This window comes from Mustela lutreola, chromosome 3, assembly GCF_030435805.1.
Source record: "Mustela lutreola isolate mMusLut2 chromosome 3, mMusLut2.pri, whole genome shotgun sequence".
NCBI classification, from domain to species: Eukaryota; Metazoa; Chordata; class Mammalia; order Carnivora; family Mustelidae; genus Mustela; species Mustela lutreola.
In genome coordinates, this window is record NC_081292.1 from 208,273,509 (window position 1) to 208,286,876 (window position 13,368).

Sequence of the window (13,368 nt, forward strand, 5' to 3'; positions counted from 1 at the left end):
ATTTGTTCCTGCCTCAAACCCCATGAGTCTACATGTTCTTGGGCTGTTATCAGAGTTAGGCTCTGTCCCCTGGTTCAATGTTTACAACTAAAGAGACAGAATAACAGCCTTGAGGCAACACAAGTTAGATGTAGCAAAGCCACCTCTCTCTAGATGTTCCCTATGAAACTATAGGAAAAGTTCAGATTAAAATAGGTTAAAAGTTTCCTCCCTAAAATGTCTCACTCTTGTTTGATGTCTGGCCAGAAAGTAGGCTGCAGGGCTCATGATGTGCTTCGCAACTGGGTGCTGTCACTGAATGAACATCTCTTAAGATAGGACCTCAGGGTAGCTAAGTACAAAGCAACTTCGCTGGAGGGAGTCTAGCCATGAGAAAGCACAGGCGAAGTCTCTGCTGCACTATGGACTGAAACGATGGAGCTCTGGAAAAGCTGATAAAGTCAAACTCAGTTGACTTCTGAAACAAAACTATTGATCTAAAGGACATATTTTTATTAAACAATGTCTGCTTTTAGTAAATATATACGTAATAAGGTATAGAAATAAATATATAAAAGGTAGCACAAAGGTCAACAGATCTTGGGGCAGAGAGATATTTTTTTTCCTTTTGAGTATTTCTTGAATCTCTTGACTGTATTACTAATGATGGGAAAATTTTTACTTTAATATAAATCCTAAATTTGGAAAAAAATTTAAATGCATGGTAGTTTTTAAGTAGTTTATAATAAGTCCAGAAAAGGTGACTTTTGCTATTTGACAATATTTAGATTCCTATAAAATCTACCCAAGTTCTCCCACACTACTACCCCTTATAAGGACATATGGTTGGGAAGTGGCAGAAATCTAGTCCTCTGCTTTTAATTACCCTTAGTTCCATATACCTTGCCAAAGATGTATTTCAAAAATGGAGCGAGAGATGTGTCTAGTGCTTGGCTTACTAGACAACTCCTTAAAGACAGGAACTGTCCTGGTTTTACATCACCAAGGTATAATGGCCTAACACAGTATCTGCTTTGTACTATGAGGAATGGTTAAGAGAATTGTACATAGTTAACCTGAAAATGATTATACAATAAATGTCTAATAAAAGGCAATGAGTAAGCCAGTTGATTGGCTCAGTCATTTAAAGTCTCCTTTTGGCTCAGGTCATGATCCCAGAGGCCTAGGATCAAATCCCACATAGGGCTACCTGCTTTGTGGGGAGGCTGCTTCTCCCTCTGCCCCCACCCCCACTTTTTTTTTCTCCCTCAAAATCTTTTTTTTTTTTTTTTTTAAACAATGAGTAGAGTCATCACGATATTCTGTTTTCTAGGATCTTTGGTTTTGCAAAAGCAGCTTTCAAAGTAGTACCAGATTTACCCTCACCAAAATGACTTTAAACCTCACCAAAATGACTATAAACAAAATATATCTGAACAACAGCAGACAACTGTGATCCTCAAGAGAAGGGAAACACAGAATGTTAAACTCCACAGTTCAGCATCCTGCCTGGAAACATCTTTGAGCAGCATTATTATCTCAGGGAGGTTGGGCCCGAGCAGAGTGGCAGTCCTGCTGAGTTGAAGAGGTTGGAATCCCGAAGGTAGATGAAATTTCGAGAGACAAGGGAGCTGTGGGGAGAGGCAGAAATGGGGTCTTTTATTTGATGGGGTCTCTTCAAGATCACCTGTCTGAGGACTTAAGACGTGCACATACAGGAAGAGGATTTGCAAGACTTATCATAAGTCAGTGCTGTAGAATCCTTGGAGTTCCAAGACCAACCTTAGTGGAGAAACCTCACAGAAGCCTTAGGAGGCAGGTGTGAATCCTAGAGCAGGGGTTGACAAACTTTCTTAAAGGGCTAAGTAGCATAGTATTTAGGTTTGTAAGCCATATGGTCTATGTCACAACTATACAGTTCTTCTGTTGTAGTGCAGAAGTAGCTATAGAGGGGTGCCTGGGTGGTTCAGTCAGTTAAGCGTCTCTTGATTTCAGCTAAGATCACGATCTCGGTTGTGAGGTCAAGCCCTTGGTTGGGCTCTGCATGGCATAGAGCCTGCTTAAGAGATTCTTTCTTCTTCTGCCTTTCTCCTGATTTGCACATACACACTCACTTTCAATAAAAGCAAAAAACCTAGACAATATGTAAAGTAGGCAGTGCCTGTGTTCTAATAAAACCTCACAAAAACAGTCTAGCTAGCCATAGGCCATATTGGACTAAGTTCAAACAAAGAATAAAACAATACCATTTAAAGGAAGATGACATAATCCAGACTCCTATCCATAATGTCCATCCTAGAATAAAAAAATTACTTGGTATGCAAAAAAGCAGGAAAATGTCCCATGTCCAAGAAAAAAGTTATTAGAAATAGACCCCCCAAATGACCCATAATTTGGTAGTTAACACAGCTAAATAGAACTGTAGAGCTGCTTATGTTCAAGGACATAAAGGAAAAATGATCATAAAGACTGAACAAATAGAGAATCTCATCAATGGGAAGTGTAAAGAAAAAAGTAAACTCAAGAACTAAAATGAAAAACTCATTTGTATGAGCTATTGAATACTTAAGAAAGGATTAATGAACAGACATCTATAGATCTGTCTAATCTGAAAAATGGGAAAAGATAAAGTATGTCTTAAGAACAGTAAGGATTTAGACACATTGGACCCAGAGAACAGGAAATGAAGAATATAAGAAGAAGAAAATAGGACAATTAGAAAACAGTAAAGTGACTGACTTAAATCTTTACATATCAAAAATTTAGAAGGAAATGGACTAAAAATTCCAGCTTAAAGGCAGGCTACTTAAAAAGTAAAATTCAAGCCATACAAACATAGTCAACAGATCTTTGACAAAGGAGCAAAGGTGATACAGTGGAGCAAAGAGTCTTTCAACATGTGCTGAAACAGCTGTGTAGTCACATGTTAAAAATCCTAGACACAGACCTATACCCTTCACAAAAATTAACTCGAAATGGATCAGACCTAAGTGTAAAACATGAAACTATAAGACTCCTAGAAGATAGCATTTAGGAGTTAAATCTAGATAATCTAGAGGACCTTAGATTTGGCAATCACCTTTGAGATAAAATACCAAAAGGCATGATCCATGAAAGAAATAATTGAGAATTTGTTTAAAAACTTTGGCTTCACAGAAGACACTGTTAAAAACTTCGTCTTCATCATGTTAAAAACTTCGGCTTCATGAAAGACATTGTCAAGACAATGAAAAGCCACAGACTGAGAGAAGATATTTGCAAATTACCTACAATGTACAAAGAATTCTTAAAACTCAAGTAAACAACCTGATTTAAAAATGGGCAACAGATTTAAACAGATGCCTCACCAAAGAAGACATGCAGATGTCAAATAAACATATGAAAAGATATTCAACATTCTACCTTAGGAAACAAATTAAAACAACCCTGAGATACCATTATAACTTATGAAAATGGTGAAAATTCCAACACTGATGACATCAAATACTGACAAGGATGGGGAACAACAGGAACTCATTCATTGGTGAGAATGCAAAATAGTACAGCCACTTTGGAAGTAAGGGTGGAGTTTCTTACTAAAACCTAATCTTACCATATGAACCAGTAGTCATACTCCTTGGTATTTACTCAAATGAATTGAAAAATTGTGTCCACACCAAAGTCAACATATGGATGTTTATAGTAGTTTTGTTCTTAATTGCCAAAAGTTGGAAGCATCCAAAATGTCCTTCAGGTGAATGGATAAACAGGGGTATATCCAGACAATGGAATATTATTAGGTGCTAAAAAGAAGTGAGTTAACAAGCCATGGAAAGGAAAGGAGGAAGCTTAAATGCTTATTACTAAGTTAAGCCAATCTTTCCAACTCTCTGATATTTTGGAAAGGGTAAAACAAAGCAATAGTAAAAAGTCCACTGGTTGTTGCCAGGGGTTAGAGAGGAGGGAAGGTTGAATGGTGAAACGCAGAGCATTTGTAGGGCAGTGGACTACTCTGTAGGATACTACAGTGGTGGATACATACCATTATACATTTGTCAAAATCCATTGAAACTACAACAAAGAGTGAACCTTAATGTAACTATGGACTTGGAGTGATGGTATGTTAATATAACAAATGTACCATTCTGGAGTATGATATTGATAGTAGGTAAGGCCATATGTGTTGAGGGTGGGGATGCAGGGGCTCTCTACTACCTGCTCAATTTTGCTGTGACCCTAAAACTGCTCTAAAAAATAAGGTCTTTTAAAAATCCAACTATATATGTTACCTCTAAGGTCCTTTATAAAGGTTGCAAGCAAGAGGGTTAGGAAGGATACACCTGGCAAATAGGGAAGCATAAAAAATACTACTGACATTCAGACAAAGTAGACTTCAAGACCAGGGGGATTACCAGATATACAGAGGCATATTGTATGTGTCAATGAGGAAGACATGACAGTCATAAATGTATATGTAACTATTAACAGAGTTTGAAAGTAGAGAACTCAAGTGAGAAATGAACATTGCTCTCAGTAACTGATAGAATATCCAAAGGAAAAAACAAGGAATTCAAGTTTTGAACACTAGAATTCAACTTGAGCTGACATTTATAAAAGGCTATACCCAACAGCAGTAGGATATATACTCTTAAGAAAAACTACATGGTCGTTTCAAAAAAATTCAGAACCTTGAAAGTTTTATTTTCAAACCATTAGAGTTAAATTAGAAATAAGTGGCAAAAAAAAAAAAAAAAGCCCCCCAGTACTTGGAAACTATCACATTTCTGAATAAACCATGGGACCCAGAAGAAATTATAAGGACATTAAAATGTTTTCAACTAAATAGAAACCATAACATACCAGAATTTTTGAAATGCACCACAAAAACTTAGAGGGAAATAAATGGGATTTCAAATGCTCGTAGCAAAAAAGGTTTAGTTTAAATCCATGATCTAAGCTTTTACCATAAGAAGCTAGAAAAAGAAAGATAAACCCAAAGTAAGTAGAAGGAAATAAAATGGATAAGAACAGAAGTCAATGAAAGCAAAAAGGGCAAACGTGGAGAAAAGCAATGGAACCAGTGCTGGTTTTTAAAAAGATTTAATAAAATAGGTAAGTCTCTAGTCTGATCAAGAAAAATGATAGGACACACATTGCCAAGATGTATGTAAGAAAAGAGACATTAGTACAGAGGCTATGTACAAGACCAACATGGGAATATTATGAACTTTATATCAATACCAAATGACCAAAACTAGCACAAGAGAAAATAGTCTTTATCAATTAGCCCTTTATCAATTAAAGAAATTGGATTTGTAATTTAAATCTTTCTGAAAAAGAAACCTCCAGGCCCAAGTTCCTAGCTAGAGCTCTAAATTCTTTCAAACACTCCAGGAAAGAATACCAGTCTTAAGCTCTTCAGAAAACAGAGAAAACACCTAAATTTATTCTGTGTCTTATCAGGATTACACTGTTACCAGAAGCTAAGACACTTGAAGTGGGGGGAAAAAAAGTAAAACAAAACAACTCTACAAGCCAGTAACCCTCAGGAACACAGACATAGATCATTTTTTATTTAAATGGCAAACTGAATTCCTATATAAAATGGTTACTACATCATGACCAAGGGGGATTTATACCAGGAATGCAAGAAAGAATGTACCATTCAAAAGTCAAGAAATACATATTAACATAAAAAAGATTACCATAGCTAGATAATCCTAACAATAAATGCAGAAAAAACATCTGGTAATACCATTAGCACCATTCATGATAAAAATTCTCAGCAAACTAGCAATAGGAATTTCTTCAAACTAATGTTAACCTTAATGGTAAAAGACCAATAATTTTTCTATGATCGGAATAAATCAGCAATGTTCATTCTCATGATTGCTGTTAATGTTGCATTAGGGGGAGGGAAGAAATCCAAAGACTGTCAGAAAGAGAAAGGAAATTGCCTTTATTTGTGATGTCATGATTATGTATGTAGAAAATCGTAAGGATTATGTATATGTACAAAAAATTAGGATATTTTAGCAAAGTCTTAAGATCTAAAACTGATATACAAAAATCAACCATTTATACTTAGTGAATAATTGGAAGATGAAATTAATGCCACTTACAATTGGGTGAAAAGTATAAACAGGGATAAATGTAACAAAATATATGAAAGAACTACATTGTATATTGTATATTTGTATGAATAATACAAATTTGTATTATTTGTATGAATAATTCAAATTGTTACTGAGAAAATCTAAATAGAAATGTTTATGATATCAAAGACAATATTGTTAAGGTGTACTTCTCCCCAAAATGATGTATATATATTTCTAGGTATTCATTTAAGACAAATTGAAACATGTCACACACAAAAAGAGCACTTGCATAATAATGTCCACTGAAGCTTTATTCACAGCAGTCAAAGCTGAAAACAACTGAAATGTCCGTCTGTGGGTTTAATGGTTAAGCAAATTTGGGATCTCCATGAAATGGAATACTAGTTGAGAATAAAAAAGAACACAACAACATGGGTGAGTCTCAGAAATATGTTGAGCCAGATACAAAAGGCTGATCATATTTCTATGAAGTTTAAGAATGGAATATTAATTCCATGAATGGACACCATAAGTGATTTTCTTTGGGTAAGGGCTGCTTGGAAGGGGGCATGAAAGAATTTTCTGCATAATGGAAATGTACATCTTGATTAGAGTGTTTATTACATGGATATTTACACTTGTCAGAATTTGTTAAATTGTACTCTGTTATTTTACTCCAATCTTTACTTCAATAAAATATATGTAACAGTTTTTGAGAATATCCTGGGAGACCTAAATATCCTGGGAGCCCTGAAAAGGGCTGCCAGCTTGAAGCAGCCTAAAATTCTAGCTTTTAAAGTGGTGGGGCAGCATCCAAAGCACAGACTAGCCCATGTATGATTCCTGTGATAGGCATGTGGTTTCCTTTGTTCTCACCCTAGCCTGAATCAGCCCAAATTGAGTGGTCATATTTATCACTTACAGAAGAGCAAGAAGCCACCTTCTACCCACCATTGCCAGTTCAAGGGCTTTATCCATTTCTGACTTCCTTTGGGAACTTGGGGAGTGCTTTGGGTTGGAATAATGTCAATAAAAGAGAAATCAGTTTGGAAATGTGGAGGCCTTTTTCCTTAACAGTATTGTTCCTGAAGTAGTAGCTAAAGGGGTGGAGTGGGGAGAGGGATATATAGCTTTAACAAAAGAACTAGATTAAAGAGTGTAATAAGGGATAGAATATTACTAGTTTGAGCACATCTCTCAATGGTCTGTAGGACCTCAAAGTACTTGGTAAGATATTTATGTCATAACCTTCAGCTAGTTTAGCCGTAGGGCTTCTATGAATAATAGAAGACTGATGTTCTTTAGTTGCTCTTCACTGCAATTCACTGATTGTGTTTACCATCTCCTTCTTCCCAACTCATAGATGAAATGGCAAACAGGCATTATATCCCCTTGCAGAGGAAACTGACTCAGAGAGGTCACATGGCAACTAATCATGGAACTTCCATCCCTAATTCAGACTCCTCTTGGAGGAACAGTTGCTCCAACAATACCTTATCCAGTCATAGCTTATGTTTTTAAGTATTAAATGTCCTCTTGAATTTATAGAACCTCATTGAATTATATTCAAAACTTGAATTACAGAACTAGTTTTGAAGTGGATTCTTGCCAATAAAAGACCAACCTGCTTCCTTTCCAGGATCTTATTGCTTTGCTCATTGCCCCAGTCCTTGGCCTGGTCTCCATGAGCAGGGACATTATGGTCCAGAGCTTCCAGTTTCCCAAACAGACCACCACCCTAGGACTAGCTGTCAACTATGGCTTTCAGGTCCTGGGTAAAATGGCATTGATATATTCATGTCATTGGGTAATCAGCTGATCAGTAACTAATAAAATTGCTCATCACATCCTCAGAGAAGATGCAGCTGCCCATATAGAATGGCTTTGGTAAACTGCCCCACATTTTGCTTAATCGGATTTTAGTTCTGCCGTTTCTATCCCACAGAAGTCTCTTGAGGTTCATCGTATGTAAGGAAGTATGATCCTTAAAGGAAAGTCAGAACCAAAACCAAAAAATTTTTGCTACTAACGTTTATAGTAGCTATTCAAATACTTGATGGACATCTTAAAACACAATTATAATTAAAGAATAAGTTTTGTATCATTTTCATCTCCCTCTTTTAATAAGTTAGTTGGGTCACAACAGAAAATTTCAACAGTTTATTAATACAAGTCAGTAGTTTAGCAGATCATACAATTAGCTTTCTTAGGATAGCATGTGGGATCAGATGTCCTAAGTTAATTTTAAGACTATGCCATTCATCTGTCTGGTTGGGAAGTTACTATGACTATCAGCTGAAGGCATAATACAATAAATGCTGGATACTAAACAAAGAACAAAGAATTTTAGCTCTTACCATTTTAAGAAATGTAAAATGTCTTAAAAATACAATTTTCAAAATGGAGCCAAGAAGTAAACCCATACTATTTGGTCAGTTAATCTATGACAAAGGAGGCAAGAACATGCAATGGGGAAACTGGACAGCTACATGCAAAAGAATGAAAGTGTACCATTTTCTCACACCCTATACAGAAATAAACCCAAAATAGATTAAAGATTTAAATGTGAGACCTAAAAACCTAAAACTCCTAGAAGAAAACATAGGCAGTAATCTTTTTTTTTTTTTTTTTTTTTTTTTTTTTAAGATTTGTTTTTAGAGAGGGAGAGAGAGAGAGTGAAGGGGAGGGGCAAAGGGAGGGAGAGTCTTAAGCCGACTCTGCTGAGCACAAAACCCAACACAGGGGTTGACTGGACACTTAACCCCTGCACCACCCAGGTGTCCTCGCAGTAATCTCTTTGACATCAGCTGTAGAAACATTTTTTAGATAGGTCTCCTCAGACAAGGGAAACAAAAGCAAAACTAAACTATTGGGACTATATCAGAATAAAACGCTTTTGCACAGCAAAATACAAAGGCAACCTACTGAACGGGTGAAGATTTGCAAATAATATATCTGAAAAGGGGCTAACATCCAAAATAAAGAACTTCTATGAACCAACACAAACAATCTGATTAAAAAAATGGGCAAATGACCTGAAGAGACTTTTTTTTTCAAAGAAGACCTACACATGGCCAACAAACACATGAAATGATGCTCAACATCGTTAATCATCAGAGAAATGCATATTGAAACCATGAGATATCACCATATACCTCTCAGAATGGCTAATATAAAAAAATAAATACTAAATGTTGGTGAGGATGTGGAGAAAGAGGAACCCCTGTGTGCTGTTGGGAGTGCAAACTGGTGCAACCACTGTGGAAAACAACCTGATGGTTTATAAAAAAGTTAAAAATAGAAATATCACATGATCCAGTAATTTAGCCAAAGGATACAGAAACACTAATTTTGAAAGATATATGCACCCCTATGTTACTGCAGCATTATTTACAACAACCAAGATATGGAAGCAACCCAAGTCCATCAGTAGATGAATGAAAAAAAGATGATGTGACATATGTGTACACACACAGACACAATGGAATACTATTCAGCCATAAGGAGAAATGAGATCTTGGCATTTGCATCAACATGGGTAGACCTAGAGGATATATGTTAAGTGAAATAAGTCAGAGAAGGGGAAGTACTGTATGATGTCACTTATGTGTGAAACCGAAAAACAAATGAACAAAGAAACAAAAAACAGACACTGAAAATCAAAGAACAAATTGGTGACTGCCTGAGGAAAGATGAAGGGAGGATGGGTGAAACAATAAAGGACATTAAGAGGTATAGACTTCTGGGGCGCCTGGGTGGCTCAGTGGGTTAAAGCCTCTGCCTTTGGCTCAGGTCATGATCCCAGGGTCCTGGGATTGAGCCCCACATCAGGCTCTCTGCTTGGCAGGCAGCCTGCTTCCTCCTCTCTCTCTGCCTGCCTCTCCACCTACTTGTGATCTCTGCCTGTCAAACAAATAAAAAAAAAAAAAATTAATATTTAAAAAAAGAGGTACAGACATCCAGTGATAAGTCATGGAGATGAAAAGTACAGCATAGTCATTAATATACACTTAATATACACATTAATCTAAGGTTATGATAAGCACCGAGTAATGTGTAGAATTACTGAATATGTTGTACACCTGAAACTGATATAACATTGTATGTTAATCACACTTCAATAAAAATACTGAAAATCCATTTCTTTTATACTTTATAATCTTAACATACACAAAGAGTGGGGTGCCTGGGTGGCTCAGTCAGTTAAGTGCCTGCTTTGGCTTGGGTCCTGGGATTAGTCTTGCGTGAGGCTTCCTGCTCAGTGGGCAGTCTGCTTCTCTGCCTCTGTCCCTCCCCGACTTGAGCATACACACACACATTTTCTCTGTCAAATAAAATCTTAAAAAAAAAAAAAATAGCTGCTAATGATGGACACCTGGGCTGCTCAGTCTGTTAAGCATCTGACTCTTGATTTTGGGTCAGGTTATGATCTCAGGATCGTTAAGATGCAGTCCCCTGTCTCCACTCAGTGCAGAGCCTGCTTGAGATATCTTTCCCTCTGCCCCTCCCCACACTTGTGCACCAGCTCTTTAAATATAAATAAGCAAACACAAAAGCAAATAAATAAGTAAATTTTTTTTAAAATGACTGGGAGGAAGATGGTGGAGGAGTAGGAGACTTAAATATCATCAGGTCCCAGGAGTTCAGCTAGATACTTACCAAACCATCCTGAACACCTACAAACCCGAGATCAAAGAGAAGAAATGGAACAATTTTAGGAACAGAAAAGCGACTATCTTCCAGAAGGTAGGACATGTGGAGAAGTGAATCTGAGCTGACCTATGGGAAAAGAGACAGCAGGAGGAGGGGCCGGCTCCCTGCAAGTGGTGGAGCAGCAGAGCACAAAATTGGAACTTTTAGAAGTCTGCTCCACTAAGGGATATCGCTCCAGAGGTGAAGCGGGGGTTGGAGCCCTCTCAGGGACAGTGGTCTCAGGTCCTTCGTGGTGACAGAATGACCAAGTTGCTTGAGTGTGGCAGAGCTCCCACGTATCAGAGTGGGGAAGCCGGTTGCAGAGACTGAGCAGAGGAGTGGGCTCTCAGCTCAGAGTTGCCATAAACTGTGATCCCTGGCACAGTTGGGCCACTACTCTTTGAGCAGGGATCCAAGTGGCAGATCTGGGAGACTCACCTTCCTCCCCCAGGAGGAGAAGCATGGGAGCATGCTGCGGGAATCTGCTGGGTTTAGAGACTCCAAATGGGGCCATGTACCAGAAATAGAAATGCTTGGTCAGGCTGGATGAACATGAGGTGCGGCAGGAGACCAGGGAAAAAGGAGTGATTAACTGCTTTTCTCTGAGGGTGCACTGAGGAGTGGGGTCCCAAGCTCTCAGTTCCTCTAGGCCAGCGATTGGCAGGCCACCATCTTCATTCCTGTCCTCCAAAGCTATATGGAAAGTGGTCAGGGAACAAAAGCTCCCGAGACCAAAACCGAGCAGATCACTTAGCCTGGCCCCTGGCAAGGGCAGTGCAATTCTGCCTTGGGCAAAGACATTTGAGAATCACTGCAACAGGCCCCTCCCAAAGATAATCAAGAAGAACATCCAGCCAAGACCAGGTTCACAGATCAATGAGCACTGGAAAACTTCAAAGCTATGGGTACATACCACATAGAATTCATGGCTTTTATTTTCCATGATTCTTCAGTCTTTCAAAGTTAATTTTTTTTTAGTTTTATTATTTTTATTCTATTTTTATATTTTTCCTCTTTCCTATTTTAATGTTTTTTTTAACTATTTTATCAATACCTTTAAAAACATTTAAAAATTTTCATTGTTATAGTCATATTCTATCCCTTCATTGTATTTGACCATATTTTTTGTAGACATATAGGTTTTTCTTTCTTTAAAATTTTGGGATATACTTTCTTCTAATAAATCAAAATATACCCTAAATCTATGCATGGCTTTATTGTAGTCTCCAGCATGATCATTCTTTTCTTTGTTTTTATTTTTTCAAACAACTACACAAGATTCTTTTTCTTAGAATCTTTTAAAATTTTCATCCTTACAGTCATATTTCATCCCTTCATCATGTTTACCCTTATTTTTGTATGTATGTAAGTTTTTCTTTCTTTAAAATTTTGAGAGGCAGTTTCTTCTACTAGACCAAAATACACCCAAAATAAAGTGCGTAGCTCTGTTCTATTCACCAGTGAAATACAGTGTAATACACACACATGCATGTGTGTGTGTGTGTGTTTTCTTTTTCTCCCTCCTTTCTTTTCCCCAGTTTTGGGTCTCTTCTGATTTAGTTACAGTATATTTTTTGGGGTCGTTGCTACCCTTTACTATTTAGTCCTCTCATTCATCTATTATCTGGATAAAATGACTAGGCAGAAAAACTCACCTAAAAAAAAAAAAAAAAAACAAGAGGCTAGGGACCTAATCAATACAGACATTAGTAATATGTCAGAACTAGAGTTCAGAGAGATGATTATCAAGGTGCTACCTGCGCTCAAAGAAAGCATGGAAGATACTAGAGAATCCCTTTTTGGAGAAATAAAAGAACTAAAATCTAAGTTGAAATTAAAAAAGATATTAATGAGGAGCAATAACAAATGGAGGCTCTTACTGCTAGGATAAATGAGGCAGAAGAGAGAATTAGTGATATAAAGAAACAAATGATGGAGAATAAAGAAGCTGAGAAAAAGAGACAACTACTGGACCATGGGGGAGAATTCGAGAGAAAAGTGATACCATAAGATGAAACAATATTAGAATAATTGAGATCTCAGAAGAAAAACGGGGTGGAGGCAGAAGGTATAATGGAGTAAATTATAGCGGAGAATTTCCCTAATTTGGTGAAAGGAAAAAGCATCAAAATCCGGGAGGCACAGAAAACCCCCCTCAAAATCGAGCACTAAATGAGAAAAATATGCAGCCAAGGATACTATATCCAGCTAGACTGTCCTCGAAAATAGAAGGAGAGATAAAAATCTTCCAGGACAAACAAAAATGAAAAGAATTTGTAAAACACCAAACCAGCCCTACAGGAAATATTGAAAGGGTCCTCTAAGCAAAGAGAGAGCCTCAGAGTAACAGACCAGAAAGGAACAGAGACAATATACAGTAACAGTCACCATACAGGCAATACAATGGCACTAAATTCATATCTTTGAATAGTTACTTTGAATATAAATGGGCTAAATACCCCAATTAAAAGACACAGGGTATTAGAATAGATTAAAAAAAAAAAAAAAGACCCACCAATATGCTATCTGCAAGAAACTCATTTTAGACCCAAAGATACCTCCAGATTTAAAGTGAGGGGTGGAAAAACAATTTACCATGCTAATGGACATCAAAAGAAAG

General features: G+C 37.2%; 2 protein-coding genes across 11 annotated transcripts in view; one reads left to right on the forward strand and one right to left on the reverse strand.

Annotated features, from left to right (window-relative positions):
• Nucleotides 1-13,368, forward strand: part of HIBCH (3-hydroxyisobutyryl-CoA hydrolase) — a 144,033-nt gene that overhangs the window by 97,945 nt on the left and 32,720 nt on the right. The window lies entirely within an intron of this gene.
• The window catches only part of C3H2orf88 (chromosome 3 C2orf88 homolog), a 74,817-nt gene that overhangs the window by 4,539 nt on the left and 56,910 nt on the right, over nt 1-13,368 (reverse strand). The gene's annotated exons all lie outside the window — the stretch shown is intronic.